The following is a 19790-nucleotide window of genomic DNA, read 5'->3' as shown; positions in this document are numbered from 1 at the left end:
GTAATGTCCTGTAGTACCACAATACAGATAACTTTCCAAGCTCAGTTTGCGTAAATGTTCCGCAGGAGGCAATCTAGCCCTGCCCAGTTGCATGGGCTTCGGAGGAGACGAGTCTACAGTCCTCGATGATTCCAGAGGGAACTCGGGTGACATCGGATTCTCTCGGGTATGCAGGGGTCAGGGACTTTCAGGGATTCTTCGGGGGCAAAGGGGAATCGGGAACATTATTAACACTATTTAAAGCTCATCTTTAATTTCCTCTGATAATCTGTGAAGGGAGGTGTCAAACAGGGACTCCGGGTCCCAGGCACTCTCGGCGGCCAACGTGCCAAATCTACCGCATTGTTTGCCACAATACGGGAGTCTTGTGGCAAACGAACACCTTCCTTACTCCACCATGAAATCCTCCAGTCTAAGGCAAACAGTGGATTGTTGCCGTAGCCAAGGGGAGCACCCTCCAGGACATCAGCGTTATAAGATACGCCATCTTCAAACAATCCAAAGGAAACAATGTGGGCTGTAGCTCAAAGATGAGGGAGCACTGGGAGAGAGGCGCCTGGCAGGTTCCAGGATCCCCAACGTAATGCTCCGGAGGTGGCCGGGTTCTCGGGAAGCCGGGGTAGGCTGGGGAGAAGCACCGCTGGTAGCGGGGCAACTGGGAGTCTGTAAGGTTACCGTTGTGGCCTGCTGCCTAGTAGACAGTCCAAGGAATTGTTCCAACAATGCATTGAAGGCATGGTCATGGCGTTCTGCTAAAGTATGGAGTCCCTCTACAAGGTTATGCAGTAATTCCTTTTGTCTTCCAATGGTGGAGACCGTGTTGTGGAGCTGGTCTGAGTCTGCTGGGTCAGTCATTGCCAGTTTGTAGTATCATGACTCAGGATATGACCCAGATGCAGACCCAGGAGCCCGATTTTTCGATTCTCAGAATATTTATTATAAAAAATGGGTAGGCAAAGGGCAGGCAGAGGTTTGTTATCCAAGGCAGAGTCAACCAGGGACAGAACGGCAGGCGTGCTCAGGATCAGGACAGGCAGAAAGGTCTAAACCAGGAAGACTGAAACTTGAGAACAAGAGAAACGGGAAACACGCTGGTAAGACCTAACAAAACAAGACGAACTGGCAACAGAGAAACAGAAAATGCAGGGAATGGGGAAAAATAAGCGACACAGATCAGGGTGTGACATTTTAGCATCCCCAGTGGCTCTGCAAGTGCACAGCTCTCCAGGCACCATCGAATGGGCCTGACTCACAGACTCAAATTCGTGTTCTAAAAGTGAATTCAACGGCACCGAGCATAATAAGGCATTTTTTTGTTTTACTATTTAATTTAACGTCATAGCCTTTATGCACAATTTGTAGACTATAATGATTTAATACAACGAAACGTTATTTAAATGCTGAGCGCTTAATGCATTTCTGCCCAGCCTGGCAGAAGTGGCCAAAAAGGTGTTTATTATCTCCAGTGGCTGGCTCTCCAGGTACCATCACATGAGCCTGAAGCCACAGACTGGCTAAACTCTTGTTTCTAAAAATGAATTCAAAGCACTAATAAGACATGATTCATTTAATTTGTATTCAATTCTAAGTAAGTCACAGCCTATATGTGCAAATGTTTAAATGCTAAGATCTTTATGTCCCTACCAGCCTATTGTGTCACACACAAATACTTCACAATGTATTTCTTGGTAGGCTATAGCCTTGAAATAATTGGAATAATATGAAAATAATAGTAATTCATTTTCGTTCCCTCTTAGGCTCCCTGTCTGGCTCCTAGCCCATTTAGAGTGTTTATATGGTGTTTAATATGACATGGAGCCTATTTGAACTCATGTACATTTCTTACATTCACCTTTTCATGTTTATTCATACGTTTAATTAAAATCTGTCACGACTCCTAACGAAGGTGGCTCGCCTTCCCGTTCGGGTGGCGCTCGGCTGTCGTCGTCACCGGCCTTCTTGCTGCCACTGATCTTTTCCTCCCGCTCATTGTCTGTTCATTAGTTATAACCTGTTGTTAATTAAGGTTTATTATTTGGGCTTTATTAGCCAGCTGGCCCGCCTGCTGGGTGTGCGGGATTGTTTATTGTGTATACTTTAAAAACAATTGGTAGGTCCAGGTAGTCACAAAAAATAGATGGGTGTTGATTCAATTGTGATTTTAATGAAGCAGTTTCATGAAGCAGTTTTTTTCCCCTGTGAGCATGGAGCAGTTTTTAGAGACCTGGGCAGTAGGAAAGGACCATGGAGCGCTGGAGAGGGATTTCCAACAGCTCATCTGCTCAAATACTCTGTTTGACACCATCCGGTGTGTCTGGCACCTACTACCATACGCCGTTCAAAGGCACTTAAATCTTTTGTCTTACCTATTACTCCTCTGAACAGCACACATACACAATCCATGTCTCAATTATCTCAAGCCTTAACCTGTTTCATCCTCTTCGTCTACACCGGTTGAAGTGGATTTAACAAGTGACATCAGTAAGTGATCAAAGCTTTCACCTGGATTTTCCAGGTCAGTCTGTCACCGAAAGAACCTAATGTTCCTAATGTTTTTTACACTCGGTGTATATCAACACTAATCAAATGTAGGTATTTTCGTACACGATCGAAAAACAACATCCAGCCCATGGCAGTTAGATCAGCATGTGATTGGACATGTGCAGCCTTTTCTCTCCATTTTCTGTAGCAGTGATTTTTGACCAATGTGAGCGTTCTCTGCGTGATCATACGTGTGAGTTTGCCAGCTCCAAATGTCTCTTTGTTGCTTCCAGAAACTTTGAAAGTGGGTTCAGTCAGTGGCACTCAACAACAATGAAAAAAGGGTGAAATAGGCTTAAAAATGATATTGTTTTATTGCCATGAGTCACCAATCTAATTCAATACATATGTGTTAAAATGCATATTAAGTAAGAAGTTGTTTTGAAGGATGTGATCGAATCCTCTCAAAGTTCTAGACTGGCCCTGTGATGTCCATCAGGTATCTGGCAGGTCACAGACAAAAACTCCCAAAATAGGGGGCAACATGCAGCTCGAAGCCACAGAGATGTGTTGTCTCCCATCACAATGGAGGTCCCCTACTCTCCATTTTCCATCTAGAAAGAAGACGATTAAAAATAGGATTTAGCCTACAGTAACTCCTCGAGTGAATATTTTCCTTCATAGAAGACTGTGTGAAATATTACATTTACAAACTCTCTTTTCATTGCCCTTGCCTTAAATAGCCGGCATACTGTAGTCTATGAGAGCTGGCTGACATGCATCTCTTTGCCAATTTAAGACAATGGCGTGACTGAGAGATTCAGCAGACTGACATGAAATCAACATTGTCTGTCTGAGGGAGAGACCCAGACCTAGGTTCAAATACTTTTCATGTTTGCTCTAGTCTGCCTGGAGTGCTAGTTGGGCAGGGTTTGGATTTTGGGGACTTTTTTATTGGTTCCATTGTGTCAGGCAAGCTCAAACAAGGCCAGATAAAGTACTCCTTTCAAAATGGATTTGAATAGTATTTGAACCCAGGTCTGGAACAAACGTTCTCAGTCAGCCATCCCAACAAACCAGGTCTGACGGCCGCATAAACATCCCTCTCAAAAAAGAGAGGAGAAGAACTAATGTTTTTATGAAAAAGGGGGGAGGAGGAGTGAAGGAGATGAAGAGAGGGGAAAGGAAAATTAGGTCCCAATTTGAGAGAGAGAGAGAGAGAGAACTCTTGGGAGTCTGGAGAGGGACAGCGAGTGAAGAAAGGGAGAAGTGGATGGATAGTCATCTCTGTCTGTTTTCCCATTTCCATCCCTGCTATCACAGTCCAATGTCTCCTCCTCTAGAGCCCTAAGATTTGTATTGATATAAAATATTGAACATATTTCCTTTATTTTACAGGGTGGAAGAGTTCACATTCACATTTAGGGCAGTAACAACAACGACCTGTGAAAGTGGAGAGGAGGATGTGGTGACCACATTGAGCTGGACAGAAGAAACCAATCAATAGACAGGAAATAGACAGGATTTTAAAGTGGAGAAATAAGTGGAACGGGACTTCTGGCCTGTCAATTGACAAAATATCACTTTGTTTGAAGATTTTTGTCAGTACAGGAAGACTAATGTCGATCAATGTAAGGAAGCAAAGGGTCACACATTTTACCATGGTCACTTACTAACCATCAGAGAACCATCAGTATGTTCAATCCAAATGTTACAATACACCTACAACTTTAAGACGCTTGTTTTAAAACAGTCAGAACCAGAGACACCAACATGGTTTCAGAGAAATTCATATTATTCTGTACAAAATCTATGCCACTCAATTTAGTATAATAGGTAACATTACCTTAGTTTACATTATGAACAGATTAGCGGTCGTACAATATCATACGTTTTACCTGGTCATACAATATGGAGGATGTAACTTATCATACATCTTGAATTTACGTAGCCGGTTAGGCGAATTGGGTTAAGTTTAGAATAAAGGTTAGCGAAAATGCCAGAAAACGACTCCAACATGCAACCTTTGGATTGCTAGACTGTTGCGGATTACGCCAACTCATCTCCCTACTTTCGTTTCTGCTTCAAGTAACTAGACTATTAGTAGGTATCATACGTCTTGGAGGTGCTCAGAAATATGTCAAGTATATTTCGTATGGCTCTGAGGCCAGGCTGGAGAAGCAGATGTCCAAATTGCCTGTATATGGCCAGTGGTCAGAGAGGAGAGACAGTCATATGGTTTGAATAAGTGAAGTGGCATGTTGACAGTCAGTGTTTCAGAAGGACGTGGTGTGTGCGCGTGTTTCAGAAGGACGTGGTGTGTGCGCGCGTGTTTCAGAAGGACGTGGTGTGTGCGCGCGTGTTTCAGAAGGACGTGGTGTGTGTGCGCGCGTGTTTCAGAAGGACGTGGTGTGTGCGCGCGTTTCAGAAGGACGTGGTGTGTGCGCGCGTGTTTCAGAAGGACGTGGTGTGCGCGCGCGCGCGTGTTTCAGAAGTATGTGTCACGAGTGAACTCCTTTGACTTGTTAGGAGTTGATAGCTCTTCATTTCTCCTCGGGTGAGGAAACATAGAGGCCCTCTCTCTCACTCACCACCGCCATTAAGTCTAGACCTGAGTCTAAACAACACAGGTTGTAATGTGGCCTGGAGCGCCACCTACAGACAGACTAAAGCTATAACTCATTGTACTAAACAGCCTGTTGACATACAGTATTTCATACAGAATCTAAGAATAGAAAGACAGAGATACAATCCAAAGTTCATGTAAACTTAGCATTCAACAGGCGGTAGGGGAGAGTGGGGTAAGTTAAGCCATTTTTTACATTGAGCATCACTCCATTAAGCAAAATAAAGTATTCTTTCTAACAAATATATCTACATATTTTCCAAACACAATTCAACACAATCACAGTCACTTTTAGTCTTTTAATCATTTTAAGCATATTTTAACACAGGCATAACACCTAACAGACATTTTGTACTTTAAAAAAACACTTAACATAGACCAGGCCCTGTTGTTACCTCATATCCCAGTGATAATGCCTTGCATCATGCCCTGGAAAAAAACAACTTAAATTTACTCAGCTTGCCATTGGCACAACCATTGGCTCAACTCATTAGCCCCACAGCTACAAGGGTGCACTTTAATGCTAGGATTAGGAACTCATATTGAAGCTTAAAGAGACCCTTTGGTTTAGACTGATGAATCTAAACCAAAGTATCTAGTTTGGTTTAGATACAAGCATTGTGTAACCTCTAACACAATACATTCATTTCACTTGGTGAAAATCTGTATTTTGGACCTAACTTGCTTACCACTTTTTCCATGTGGTGTCTTCCTTCACAGACTCCATGAAATGATGACCTCTTCCTAAATGGTAAAATAATACATGTTGTGTATGGTTTCCTATAAACAAGGGCGGCTCAACTTAACCCTTTGGCTCATCTTACCCAACTATCCCCTACAGTCTAGTTTCCCAAGACCAGATTTAACATTAACCTGGACTAGAAAGCATTCTCAGTAGAGAATCTCCTTTGAAAGTACTTTATATTGCAGTAATCTGGGTCTGGGAAAGCTTCTCAAAATATATCTAAATTACTGTGTATGTTCAACCTTCTGGATGCATCTATTAACTTGCTATTTCTTCTTACCCTATGCATCCCTCTGTCCTCTCTAACTAACCATCTCTCTCCTACATACAGTTGAAACTGGAAGTTTACATACACCTTAGCCAAATTGTCTTAGGTCATTTAAGATCACCACTTTATTTTAAGAATGGGAAATGGCAGAATAATGGCAGAGAGAATGATTTATTTCAGATGTTTACGTGCACTGGGTCAGATGTTTACGTACACTCAATTAGTATTTGGTAGCATTTCCTTTAAATTGTTGAACTTGGGTCAAACATTTCGGGTAGCCTTCCACATGCTTCCCACAATAAGTTGAGGAATGGGCCAAAATTCACCCCTGACAGAGCTGGTGTAACTGAGTCAGGTTTGTAGGCCTCCTTGCTTGCATACGCTTTTCAGTTCTGCCCACAAATTTTCCATGGGATTGAGGTCAGGGCTTTGTGATGGCCACTCCAATACCTTGACTTTGTTGTCATTAAGCCATTTTGCCACAACTTTGGAAGTATGTTTGGTGTCATTGTCCATTTGGACGACCCATTTGGAATTATGCTTTGGAAGTATGCATCTGTATGCAGATGATACAGTCTTAAACTCAGTTGGCCCCTCCCTGGATTTTGTGTTAATTCTCTACTACAAAGCTTTCTTAGAGTCCAACAAGCTTTTTCTACCCTTAACCTTGTTCTGAACACCTCCAAAACAAAGGTCATGTGGTTTGGTAAGAAGAATGCCCCTCTCCCCACAGGTGTGATTACTATCTCTGAGGGTTTAGAGCTTGAGGTAGTCACCTAATACAAGTACTTGGGAGTCCTCCTCTCAGCACATATCAAAGCTGCAGGCTAAAGTTAGAGTAGACCAAGTCTAGATTTATCGTAATCACTCTTCTTTCACCCCAGCTGCCAAACTAACCCTGATTCAGATGATAGTCCTACTCATGCTAGATTATGGAGACATAATTTATAGATTGGCAGGAAAGGGTGCTCTCGAGTGGCTAGATGTTCTTTACCATTCAGCCATCAGATTTGCCACCAAGGCTCCTTATAGGACACATCACTGCACTCTATACTCCTCTGTAAACTGGTTATCTCAGTATACCCGTCGCAATACCCATTGATTGATGCTTATGTATAAAACCCTCTTAGGCCTCACTCCCCCCTACTTGAGATATCTACTGCAGCCCTCATCCTCCACATACAAAGCCCGTTCTGCCAGTCACATTCTGTTAAAGATCCCCAGAGCTCACACATCCCTGGGTAGCTCCTATTTTCAGTTCACTGCAGCTAGCGACTGGAACGAGCTGCAACAAACACTAAAACTGGACAGTTTTATCTCAATCTCTTCATTCAAAGACTCAATTATGGACACTTACTGACAGTTGTGGCTGCTTTGCATGATGTATTGTTGTCTCTACCTGCTTGCCCTTTGTGCTGTTGTCTGTGCCCAATAATATTTGTACCATATCTTGGACTTCACATTTTCCAGAAGAAAGCAGTTGGCCGTTTCTGTGGAGTGTTTCGCTCTGAAGCCAATCTGCATGGAGTGTAATGTGAAGGGGCTGTTGTTGAGGTGGGCAATCATTTGTTCTGCTATACACTTTTCAACAACCTTTGACACCACAGGTAGTATACTAATGGGCCTGTAGTTACTCACGTCAGCAGGGTCGCCCGATTTAAAGATGGCCTTTAATTATGGCCGACTTCCATACCCTTGGACACACCCCGAAACCAATAGATGTGTTGGTGACCTTAGTAATGGGGCCAATGAGTGACTCTTTGTAGTTTCAAAGAAAGGTAGAGTCCAGCCCAAACACATCTTTGGCTTTAGAGTTCTTTAGTGAGCTAATCACCTTGTTCACCTTTGACTCAGAAACCTCCCTTATGATGAAGGCAGGTTGAGTGTCATTCACTAGCACTGAGCCCAAAAAACCAGTGGAGGAGTTCTGTGTCAGTAACCTGACAGAGCCAATAAAGTAGGAATTGAAGGCTATTGCTATTTCGACTGCATCCTGTGTTAGATTGTTATTCACCATGATTGCTAGTCTTTTTGCAGTGTTACTATGGTCTTTCCCTGTTAACTTTTTTAGATTCTCCCAGATCAATAAAGAATTTCCCTTTGCTTCACCAATTTATGTTAATAAAAACGTTTGCCTTGGCCTGTCTGATTTCTTTCATCACCTTATTTCTCAACATGGTAAACCTACGTCTGTCATGCTCTAATTTGGATTCCCTTCTGTAAGCTGTTAAGTGTCTTAACGACCGTTCCACAGGTGCATGTTCATTAATTGTTTATGGTTCATTGAACAAGCATGGGAAACAGTGTTTAAACCCTTCACAATGAAGATCTGTTCAGTTAATTGGAATTTTAAGAATTATCTTTGAAAGACAGGGTCCTGAAAAAGGGATTTTTTTGTTGTTGTTGCTGAGCTTAGTTTGCAGTTCGCTTCAGTGTTGTTAGCACCGGTTAGACATGGCAGCGAACATTCCCCCTCGAGCCGTTATGAAGCTCAGTGGAGTTTGGAGCACAAACTGGGATACGTTTAGAAGTGAATAGGAGGACAATGCAACAGGACTTCTGGAAAAGGACGATGATGTAGTGGCTGTCACTTTGAGGTCTATAATGGGAGTCAAATACAAACACATCCACAACACTTAACAGCAGCTCAGCAAGTTAATGCAACAGCTATTCTTGATGCTCTTCAACATTACTTTAAGCCAGCAAAGAAGGGTTATCTACGAGCGTTATGTTTTCGGTCGTTGCAAACAGGAGGACGGGGAGTCCATTGACAGCTTTGTCACTAGGTTAAGGGAAAAGGCAGCTACATGTGACTATGGGGCTTTAAGAGATGAACTGATCCGAGATAAGATAGTGCTTGGTATAGCTGATGATGGCACGCGCAGACGTTTGCTGAGAGAACGGGACCTGAGACTGGTCTTGGCAGTGGAGACATGCTGTGCAGCAGAGCTTACTGATATACGGATAAGGTCCATAGAGCTAGAAAGGCAACATATTGACAATGTCAATGCTACATTGCCAGTAAAGAAATTCCCCTTTGACACAGCTAATGCTAATACTAGAGTCAACTCTGCAGTAGACAACCCCGATACGTGCAGATATTATGGTATTTCTCATGGACGGGGAAAAGAACAATGTCCAGCCTATGGGAAAATATGCTAATTCTGTGGTACAGCTAGTCACTTCTCAAGGGTCTACATGAAAAGCAAGAGAAAAGTGGGTAAAGTGCACTCCATTGAAACAAATACAGATGAAGGCAACAACAGCACCAAGGATGTACAGTATATGCTAGCGAGTGCATAGGGGCAAAAGGAAAAAAGTGGTTTGTCAGTATACTACTTAATAATAGACCACAGCTAGATTTGGGGGCCACGTGTAACGTTATGAGCCTTAAAGACAAAAGGAGGCTCGCGCCCAGAGACAAACTCACACAGAGTAGCACCAAGCTGAAACTTGCGTCCCAACTAGCGTCCCACTCTAGCGTCCCAACTGGCCAACATCCAGAGAGATTGCAGAGCGCCAAATTCAAATAGAGAAATACTCATTATAAAAATTCAGAAAACAAAACATATTTTACATAGGTTTAAAGATTAACTTCTTGTGAATCCAACCACGGTGTCTGATTTGAAAAATGCTTTATGGCGAAAGCATACCTTACGATTATTTGAGAACATAGCCCAGCAGACAAATCATTACAAACAGTAACCAGCCAAGTAGAAGAGTACACAAGTCAGAAATAGAGAGAGAATTAATTCCTTACCTTTGATGATCTTTATATGGTTGCACTCAGAAGACATTCATTTACTCAATAAATGTTCCTTTTGTTCGATAAAGTCTCTTTATATGCAAAAACCTGTTGTGTTTGCGGATTTTCTTCAGTAATCCACAGGCTCAAACGCAGTCAAAACAAGCAGACACAAAATCCAAATTGCATCCATAAAGTTCATAGAAACATGTCAAATTATATTTATAATCAATCAGGTTGTTTTTAGCCTAAATGATCTATAATATTTCAACCGGACAATAACGTTGACAATATAAAAGGTAAACAAGAAAGGCACTCTCTTGGGATTGCGCATGAAAAAGCTCTGTGACGTGACAAGGGTCCACTCATCCAGACTGGTCTTACTCCCTCATTTATCAGAATACAAGCCTGAAACAATTTCTAAAGACTGTTGACATCTAGTGGAACGCATAGGAACTGCAATTTGAGTCACTTTCATGGGCACATCTTGTCCTCCACCGGATTGAAGCCAGATCCTGAGAAAGTGAATGCTGTCTTGGCAAAAACCTGTCAGGAGGGCCAGCCTGTGGCATTCGCCTCTAGGGCACACTCCAGACCTATCCCCAGATAGAGAAAGAGTGCCTCAGCATTGTGTTTGCATGCCAACGCTTCCTGCACTACCTGTGCGGCCGCGACAATATTACCGCAGAGACAGATCACAAGCCCCTTATTGCTATATTCAGCAAGCCTTTCCTGAATGCCCCGAAACAACTGCAGAGCAGGCCCTACAAAGCTACAACCTCAAGGCGGTGTATTAGCCAGGGCCGAAGATGTATGTGAGTGACACGCTCAGCAGGGCTACTGCATCAGGCACACACACACGCTCCACGTATGAACAACACACAGTGTGCAGCTTACAAACAGAGCAAGTGGATGTTGAACACATCAACCAGGCTGACTCCCTCAATGTTACGGACCAGCGCCTTATACAAATCAGACGGCACACAGACAGGGACGAGCACCTCCAGGCATTGAGGTCTGTGATTCCGACTGCAGAGAAGAAAATGCTCTCGTCGTCAGAGAATATTGGCCAGTCTATTGGCCAGTCAAAGAGGAGCTCAGTGTTCAAAACTGAGTAATATTCAAGGGTCAGAGAGTCGTTATTCCCTGGTCTCTGCACCCTGAGATGTTGGCGCGCGCGTGCACTCAAGTCACATAGGAGGTGAGGCCTGTTACAGACAAGCATGTGACACACTGTATTGGCCAGGAATGCAGAGTGAAATCAAAGACTATGTCTATCTATAGTGAATGTGCCTTTGAGCAACAGAGAGAGAGACGATGATGTCCCACGAGCTACTGATGCGCCCCTGGCAGATAGTAAGTCTCAATCTCTTCCAGCACAGTGGCAAAGACTTTCTGCTGGTAGTTGATCATTACTCAAACTTCTGGGAGATTGACCTCTTCCCCGACTTCTCAGCAGAGACAACAATCAATCACTGCAAGGCTCAGTTTGCCCGCTATGACCAGCCAGATAGTGTAATTTCAGATAATGGAGCCCAATTCTCTGGAATTCAGTTCCAAACATTTGCTGTAGAATGTGAATTTGAGCAAGTCAGCTCATCACCATGACACCCAAAAGCTAATGGGAAGGCGGAGTCAGCAGTCAAAATCGCAAAGAACCTCTGCAAAAAAAGGCTCTGCGAGAGGGCAAAGATGCACGGAAAGCAATCCTGCAGTGGCGCATTACCCGTACAGAAGGCATGGCTAGCAGCCCGGCACAGTGCCTCAGGGCACGGTGCTTAAAAGCAGCTCTGCCAGTAGCCAACACTCTCCTGGGGCCCTGTGTGGTGACAGACGTGCTGGTGAAGCTACATCACAGAAGACAGGTCTCCAAGTTCATCTACGACAAATCAGCAAAAGACTTACCTGAGCTCAGGGTGGGTGAAACAGGGCCTCTGGAGACTCGGATCCTGTGTACAGAAAGTTGCACCATGCTCCTGCTTGGTCAAAGTGAATGGATCCCTTTAACGTTGTGACAGGGTTGACCTGTCGCAGGACAAAGGACGGAACCCCAGCAAGTCACATGAGGCACTGGGCGAAGAGCCAGGGGATCACAGGTCGGCCGCTCCCTGGTTCATCAGTACTCCCCTTAGAGTGTCAGGTGACATGTCTGTGCGGGAACTCACAGTCCTCGCAGACAAGCCCCCTGTGTTTTCACGCTGCAGGCGTCTGCCTATCTGTAGGTTTCCCATTAGTGATTTCTGACAGACATAGATATAAAAAAAATGGGGAAAAGTGAAGAGACTGTTAAAATGTGTTAAATTGATACGTGAAGAAAACCTCAAGTCTTTATGTTGGAAATTATTACTAGGTTTGTTTAGTTAGTGAATTGACAGCTCCTGTCCTATTTTATAAAAGGCACAGTGTTATGGCACAGTGATGCCATCTGTTGGTAAATGTTAATTACTGCAACTCCAGTGTTTTTACCAGTGTGTGCTTGAGGTACACGGATGTATTTAAATGACCTGAACAAGACTGGTTCCTCGCATCAATGCCTCTGTCTCGTCATTTAACATTCAAACACTCACCACCACAGATCAATGCAGATTATGTTTAGAATTACAAAATGTTAATTTCTACAAGATCTACAGACCTGCACTTTGGTAACGACAACTTTGCAGCTTGTAAAAGTACATATTTGCCTTTGTTACTATTTCCATCCCAGGAAGATGCTCAGGAAGACAACTGCTGCTGCAGATAAGTTACTCAAAACCTAGTAATATTTCAAAAAAGGGTCTTCATCCTTCTTTAACATGGCATTTATATGATTAGGGTCCTAAATACTGAAATAGTCTTTTAATTTGTATAGTACAGTACAGTTAGCATAATAAAGCACATTAAATTAGCATACAGTAATGTATACTGTACTTTATTGTGCTATACTGTAATGTACTAAAGTCTAGTTTGTTCATGTTAGCTTACTCAATCATACACCAATGCATAGATACATAACATTAAAAGTCTGCAGTGGCAACACAGCTAACACTGTTACACATATTGTTTTAAAACAAGGTCACATTTCCTGTCAGCTTATGGCCGTATACAGCCCATTGAGTGCGTGTCTTAGTGCCAGTATCGGTTTGTGGTGGTAAATTGACAGTTATGAAGAATATAGATTAAATCTCACTAGGTAGATAGTGCGGTCTACAGCATATCATGAGATACTACCTCAGGCGAGCAAAACCTCGAGACGTCCTTAGATTTACAAATTTACAAATATACATATACTGCCACACCTTGTCTTACCAGAGACTGCTGTTCTATCCTGCCGATACAGTGTATAACCCACCAGCTGTATGTTATTCATGTTGTTGTTCAGCCACGACTCATTGAAACATAAGATATTACAGTTTTTAATGTCCCGTTGGTAGTATTTACGTGCTTTGAATTTGTCCACTTTACGGTTGGTTAAGAGCCAATAAAACGGCAGCCATTCCCTCAGGCGCTATCTTTCCAGAGGGCATAGATAACAATAACCTGGCAAATTATCGAACTAAATAAAGCCTAAAAGAAAAATTTGTCAAACTCAGGTTGGTCAGCATGTAAAGCTGGGTAGTGTGCAGCTTGACTAGACAACCTATGATAGAAGGAGAGGAGAGTATGCGTAAGCTGTCACGTAAGATGTGAGGTATTTTTTCGTAAAGAAAACATTATGTAATATAAATAAGATGCATACTATATTTGGTGTTTGTGAAGCGATGCACTCCTATCTTCAACATTTCAATCGGGGAGTATAAGGGCCGGTGAATTGTTACATCTTTACTCAAATTCAAACATTCATAGACTTGTTTCATTTGTATTGGTATTGAATTACTGTTATGCTATAAAGAAACATCCCTTGTCATCCCGACTGCCTCTGATCTGGCGGACTCACTAAACACATTCTTTGCTTGTAAATTATGTCTGAGTGTTGGTGTGCCCCTGGCCATCCGCCAATAAATACAAAAAATAAAATTGTGCCTTCTGGTTTGCTTAATATAAGGAATATGAAATTGTACTTTTACGTTTGTACATTTTAGAAATTACATTTACTTTTGATACTCAAGTATATTTAAAACCAAATACTTTTAGACTTTTACTAATTTTACTGGGTGACTTTCGCTTTTAGTTGAGTCATTTTCTATTGATTAAGGTATCTTAACTTTTACTCAAATATGACAATTGAGTACTTTTCCCACCACTGTTCAAGTCATTGAGTACTTTTTCCAGCACTGGAAACTAGCAAGTTATACTAATTTATACTACCTTGGCTACATCAATTTAAGGTAAATTCTAACGTTAGCTTGCAAAAATATTTTGCATTCATTGAGCCAATATAAAACTATGGTTATTGCGGGGAGTGGAAGGCTCTTTGTAATTCATAAGAACAGGTCTTATTATTATTATTATTATCCTAAGAACAAGTGCAGCTGTAGTATCTTAATTTGAGCCAGTTTGCTACAGCAGAAAAATAATCCTGCAGCAACAGGAATTGTGAATTATTATGTAGATTATAATTAATGGACATTTTATAGGGGTTGATACATTTTTCTCAAGGCAAAAACATGTCTAATATTTCTAAGTGAAAATTACAAACTTCCCGAGGCTTTTTTATACCTCAAACACACTACACGTTTTAAACAGGCCTAAGGAAAAGTTATCCTGCAATGGGGTGGTCAAATTAAGATCCTACATATGTAGCAGTGTATTTACCCAAGCAGAATGTGCACCATGGTTTTACAAAACCCTATTCCGTGGTTAGATTACAGAACCAGTTTGGAGCCAGGCAGAGAATTTGCGCACTTTAAAAGACTGATATGTATTAACCATAGAATGCATTCAGGGGCGATGTATTGAAGCCACCATGCAGCCATCTTGATACTCCTCCTCTGAAGTTAAAAAAAGATTTTGGAAGCTATAGAAATGCATTTATTAATGTCTACATTCGTTTTGCCAGGTATATTCTTTTACAGACACCTTAATGCACACTTTTAATTTATATTATGTGAACTAAACCTAAAAATGTTAAATACATAAAAATATAAAAACATATTCCTTAAAGTACTTATTTTTACAGAGTACTAATGTTACTCTCCAAACTACAACAATACATACCTAAATACGTTTGTTTTTATTAAAACCATGTAGAATTCCTTTCATTCCTATTGAGGACTGCGCTTCCTGGGAATACCAATATGGCGGCCAGTGGCTTGAAAGCCTCTCATTGGACATGACATAATAAGCAATTCAGGGTTTATAAATATCACCTGAACCAACCCACTGGGCGGAGATTTCTCTCTCCCCAGAATTGTTTTTATCAAGCCTGCGTCATTCCGAATGTTACTCTGTTTGTTGTGATAAAAGTGTTTTTCGTTATAGGTCCCTATCCTAACACCAGACGTAACTTCAGTTGTCTAACTGAGGGAGTTTGTCATGGATATTTTTGCGATAAAGGAGAGCTTTATTTTTGCTCGACTCTTCAACTCCATTGAACTTTTACATTCAGCTATCATCTGCCGTTTGGGATAACGTTGAGGAATTTAAACGTAAGATTTAAAAAAAAAAAATGTTTTTACCTTGCATTACTTGAACAGAATGCTAAACACTGTCTGTTGGCCTCGAAAATAAGCGTCTATGCATGAGGGGTACTGATTGTCATATTTCTCAACTTCTGATAAGGAATCAAGCACTGCAGACTTGTCAGGCCATTACATAAAAAAAATATCCGATATGATTGCCTTGGGTTTTTATTAGTAATGCTTAGGTCGTCTAAATTGTATAGCCCATATGCAGTATTATAGTTATGTAGTAATGTATTATAATTACTTGTGTTAATTACATCGCATAAAATTCGTCACCCTTTGAAATGAAGGGCACATAGATTTGCTACTTGCATTATTAAATAGCGCTATATTGTGCCTTCAGAAAGTATTCACACCCCATGACTTTTCATTATGTAATGTTACAAAGTGGGGTTGAAATGGATTTAATTGTATAAAAAAATATATATATAAAAAATGTATCTACACAAAATACTCTAATGGCAAAAGTGAAACACTTAAAGAATTAACCTAAAACACTAATATTTTACCTGCAGACAGCGAGTATGCTGCTCATCCTCAGGTAAGGTCCCCTCTTCATTAGGTGTTTTGGCGCTTCTCACTACACTGTCCGGCCTGATCTGAGCCAGGTTGGTTTAACCACTGCTCCTCCCTCTTCAGCCACACCCATTGTGATGTCCTCTCTGCCTTCTGCCCAATTGTGCAACATATCCTATTCCTCTGTGCTCCCTTTCCTCTGAAGATACTTAGTGCCTTGCACTGAGACTGGCCTGGGAAGTCTCTTGCCCCAACCTCCACGGGTAAACACTTGTCTGTGCATTCGTCCACTACCTGGTACTTCAACAGCTTCCTCTCTTAGACTTCCTCAATCCTCTCCCTCCCATGGATCTGTCAGCTCGGGCATGATGGTGTTCTTTGTGCTCCTCAACCAGATCAGCAGGTCTGGTCTGAGTGATGTGTTAATGATGTTCTGGTGGAAGATTAGGTGTCTTCTGAGGTCAGCCTGCAACTTTTATGGGGTGCCAGCTGATTGTTCCTCACTACTGACAAAATGGATGAAGCCTGGTCCTTTCTGTTTTGGCCTGATCTTTTTGGCTGTGTCCTCCAGCTGGGATGTTATTGCTGTCAGGACCTTGTCGTGTCTCCACCTGTACCTCTCATCAGTGTTTTCCTGCAGGATTATAGTATTTGCTCGAGGTTGGCTGATCTTCCACACAAAGTGCAGTTTGGGTCTTGTTTTAGTTCCCACACAACAAGGTTTGTCAGGCTTGGTAGTACATCGTACATGCTGCGGAAAACACACTTTATTCTGCTGGTCCTATCATCTAGATGTCAGCCCTTATTATTTTCCTCTCCCTGGCTCCTTCTCCGCATGTCAACATGCCCTGCTGCCTCAGCCCAACTGCAATGGTTTGCCCTCCCTCCTCCACCATGTACCGTATCTCTGTCAGCCTGAGGTCCCTTCTCTTCCATGTACTTGCTCTAGTCCAGGACACCCGTTTCACACAGCCAATACCCAGGCATCCTAAGGTCACGGTTCTGACAATGTCTTTGTGGTGTAGTCTTGCTTCCAACTCTTCACTGCTGATGTTGCTGACCACTTTCTCCCAGTGCGGCCCTCAATCCCAGCTTTCCTTACTTTCTCGTCCTTGCATTCCCGTAGCATTAGGACCTGCCTTGCTTTGGTCACCTGCAATTCCACCGGCAGGCCTCGGACGGGCAGCTGAGCTTTTCCCACCCTCTGCATCCAATCATTCGCCTGGTCAGTTGGCCTTTCAACACTTTCTGTGTCAGAGTTGTCAAAGCACTTCCCTAGGCTCATGACTAGTTTTTCTGTCAGCGGTGGAATTCGCTGCCATTCCACCTTGAACCGCTGCTGTCGTCCACTTTGCCTTTTTTCAGTACCAGGCTTTGTGATTTGCTTGGTTTAAAGATCATCCTAGCCCACGTGACAAGTTTTTTTTCGGATCTTCAAGCATCCATCTTGGTTGCCGTACCTTGGACTTCATGGTGGGTCCTCTGCTTGGTCTTTCAGCTGACTTCACAAGGAAATGGATTGCTGCAGCAAAAATGGACAGATATTGTACACCTGGTGACAATCTCCACCTCCAACCTCTGCAAATTGGGGGTGTAGTCCCCGACAATGAGTCTCATCATGAGCTCGTCAAAGTCGTCCTGTAGGAGCACTTCTAATTTCAAATCAAATTGTATTAGTCACATGAATACATGTGTAGTAGACCTTATAGTGAAATGCTTACTTACAAGCCCCTAACCAACAATGAAGTTTAAAAAATATGAATAAGAAATAAAAGTAACAAGTAATTCAAGAGCAGCAGTAAAATAACAATAGTGAATGTGCGAGTTAAAGTGACTATGCATAGATAAGAGTAGCAGCAGTGTAAAAGAGGCTAGTCTGGGTAGCCATTTGATTATATGTTCAGGAGTCACATGGCGTGGGGGTAGAAGCTGTTTAGAAGCCACTTGGACCTAGACTTGGTGCCCCGGTACCACTTGCCGTGCGGTAGCAGAGAGAAGTCTATGACTAGGGTTGCTGGTGTCTTTGACAATTTGTAGGGCATTCCTCTGACATTGCCTGGTATATAGGTCCTGGATGGCAGGAAGTTTGGCCCCAGTGATGTACTGGGCTGTACGCACTACACTCTGTAGTGTAGTTGCATACCAGGCATCGAGGCAACCAGTCAGTCATGCTCTCGATGGTACAGCTGTATAACATTTTGAGGATCTGAGGACCCATGCCAAATCTTATCAGTCTCCTGAGGGGCAATAAGTTTTGTTGTGCCCTCTTCACGACTGTCTTGGTGTGCTTGGACAATGTTAGTGTGTTGGTGATGTGGACAGCAAGAAAATTGAAGCTCTTAACTTGCTCCACTACAGCCCTGTCGATGAGAGTGGGGTCGTGCTCGGTCCTCCTTCTCCTGTGGGTCGTGCTCGGTCCTCCTTCTCCTGTAGTCCATGATAATCTCCTTTGTCTTTATCACGGTGAGGGAGAGGTTGTTGTCCTGGCATCACACAGCCAGGTCTCTGACCTCCTCCCTATAGGATGTCTCTTTGTTGATCAGGCTTACCACTGTTGTCATCTGCAAACTTAATGATGGTGTTGGAGTCGTGCCTGGCCATGCAGTCATGAGTGAACAGGAAGTACAGGAGGGGACTGTGCACGCACCGATGAGGGGCTCCTGTGTTGAGGATCAGTGTGGTGGATTTGTTGTTACCTACCCTTACCACCTGGGGGCGGCCCGTTAGGAAGTCCAGGATCCAGTTGCAGAGGGAGGTGTTTAGTCCCAGGATCCTTAGCTTATTGATGAGCTTTGAGGGCAATATGGTGTTGAACGCTGAGCTGTAGTCAGTGAATAGCATTCTCACATAGGTGTTCCTTTTGTCCAGGTGGGAAAGGCAGTGTGAACTGCAATAGAGATCATCTGTGGATCTGTTAGGGCGGCATGCAAATTGGAGTGGGTCTAGGTTTTCTAGGGTAATGGTGTTGATGTGAGCCATGACCAGCCTTTCAAAAGCACTTCATTTAGGCAGGTTACCTTAGTTCCTGTGCCCAAGAACACGATGGTGTTCTGCGAAAAACATGCTGGTATTACAGACTCGGACAAGGAGAGCTTGAAAATATCAGAGAAGACACTTGCCAGTTGGTCAGCTCATCACATCCTGGTAATCCGTCTGGCCTTGTGAATGTTGACCTGTTTAAAGGTTTTACTTGCCTGAGGAGAGCGTGATCACACAGTCGTCCAGAACAGCTAATGCTCTCATGCTTGTTTCAGTGTTACTTGCCTCGACGCGAGCATATAAGTAGTTTTGCTCGTCTGGTAGGCTTGTGTAACTGGGCAGCTCTTGGCTGTGCTTCCTTTTATAGTCTGTAATGGTTTACAAGCCCTGCTTCATCCGACAAGCGTCGCAGCCAGTGTAGTACGATTCAATCTGAGCCCTGTATTGACGCTTTGCCTATTTGAAGGTTGGTCAGAGGGCGTATCGGGATTTCTTATAAGCTTCCGGGTTAGTCCCGCTCCTTGAAAGCAGCTCTAGCCTTTAGCTCAGTGCGGAGATTGCCTGTAATCCATGGCTTCTGGTTAAGGTATGTACATACAGTCACTGTGGGGACAACGTCATTGAGGCACTTATTGGTGAAGCCAATGACTGTGTTATACTCCTCAATGCCATAGGAAAAATCCTGGAACATATTCCAGTCTGTGCTAGCAGAACAGTCCTGTAGCTATTGATCTGAGCACTTTTTTATTGACCAAGTCACTAGTGCTTCCTGCTTGAATTTTTTGCTTGTAAGCAGGAACCAGGAGGATATAATTATGTAGGGCAAGGGA

At 42.8% G+C, this 19790-nt stretch overlaps 1 protein-coding gene and 1 long non-coding RNA gene across 7 annotated transcripts in view; one reads left to right on the top strand and one right to left on the bottom strand.

Moving 5' to 3' along the window:
* Positions 1-2831: 2831 nt before the first annotated feature.
* On the bottom strand, positions 2832-16363 carry LOC118396307 (uncharacterized). The gene is made up of 2 exons (XR_004828168.2): positions 15975-16363; positions 2832-3095 (listed from the first exon to the last, which is right to left on the bottom strand). It is a non-coding gene; the product is annotated as an uncharacterized LOC118396307 (long non-coding RNA).
* LOC118396306 (LHFPL tetraspan subfamily member 6 protein-like) overlaps positions 15160-19790 on the top strand; it is a 33150-nt gene continuing 28519 nt past the window's right edge. For 2 of the 6 annotated variants that reach the window (XM_035790418.2, XM_035790420.2), the window contains exons 1-2: positions 15164-15429; positions 15981-16006. The gene's annotated coding sequence lies outside the window, so the exon portion shown is untranslated. Of the gene's footprint in view, positions 15430-15980; positions 16007-19790 lie in introns of all 6 variants that reach the window. The other 4 variants (XM_035790417.2, XM_035790416.2, XM_035790421.2 and 1 more) reach the window with 3 other exon arrangements.

This window comes from Oncorhynchus keta, chromosome 17 (genome assembly GCF_023373465.1).
Source record: "Oncorhynchus keta strain PuntledgeMale-10-30-2019 chromosome 17, Oket_V2, whole genome shotgun sequence".
Taxonomy (NCBI): Eukaryota; Metazoa; Chordata; class Actinopteri; order Salmoniformes; family Salmonidae; genus Oncorhynchus; species Oncorhynchus keta.
This window is presented reverse-complemented; position numbering and strand designations above follow the sequence as displayed.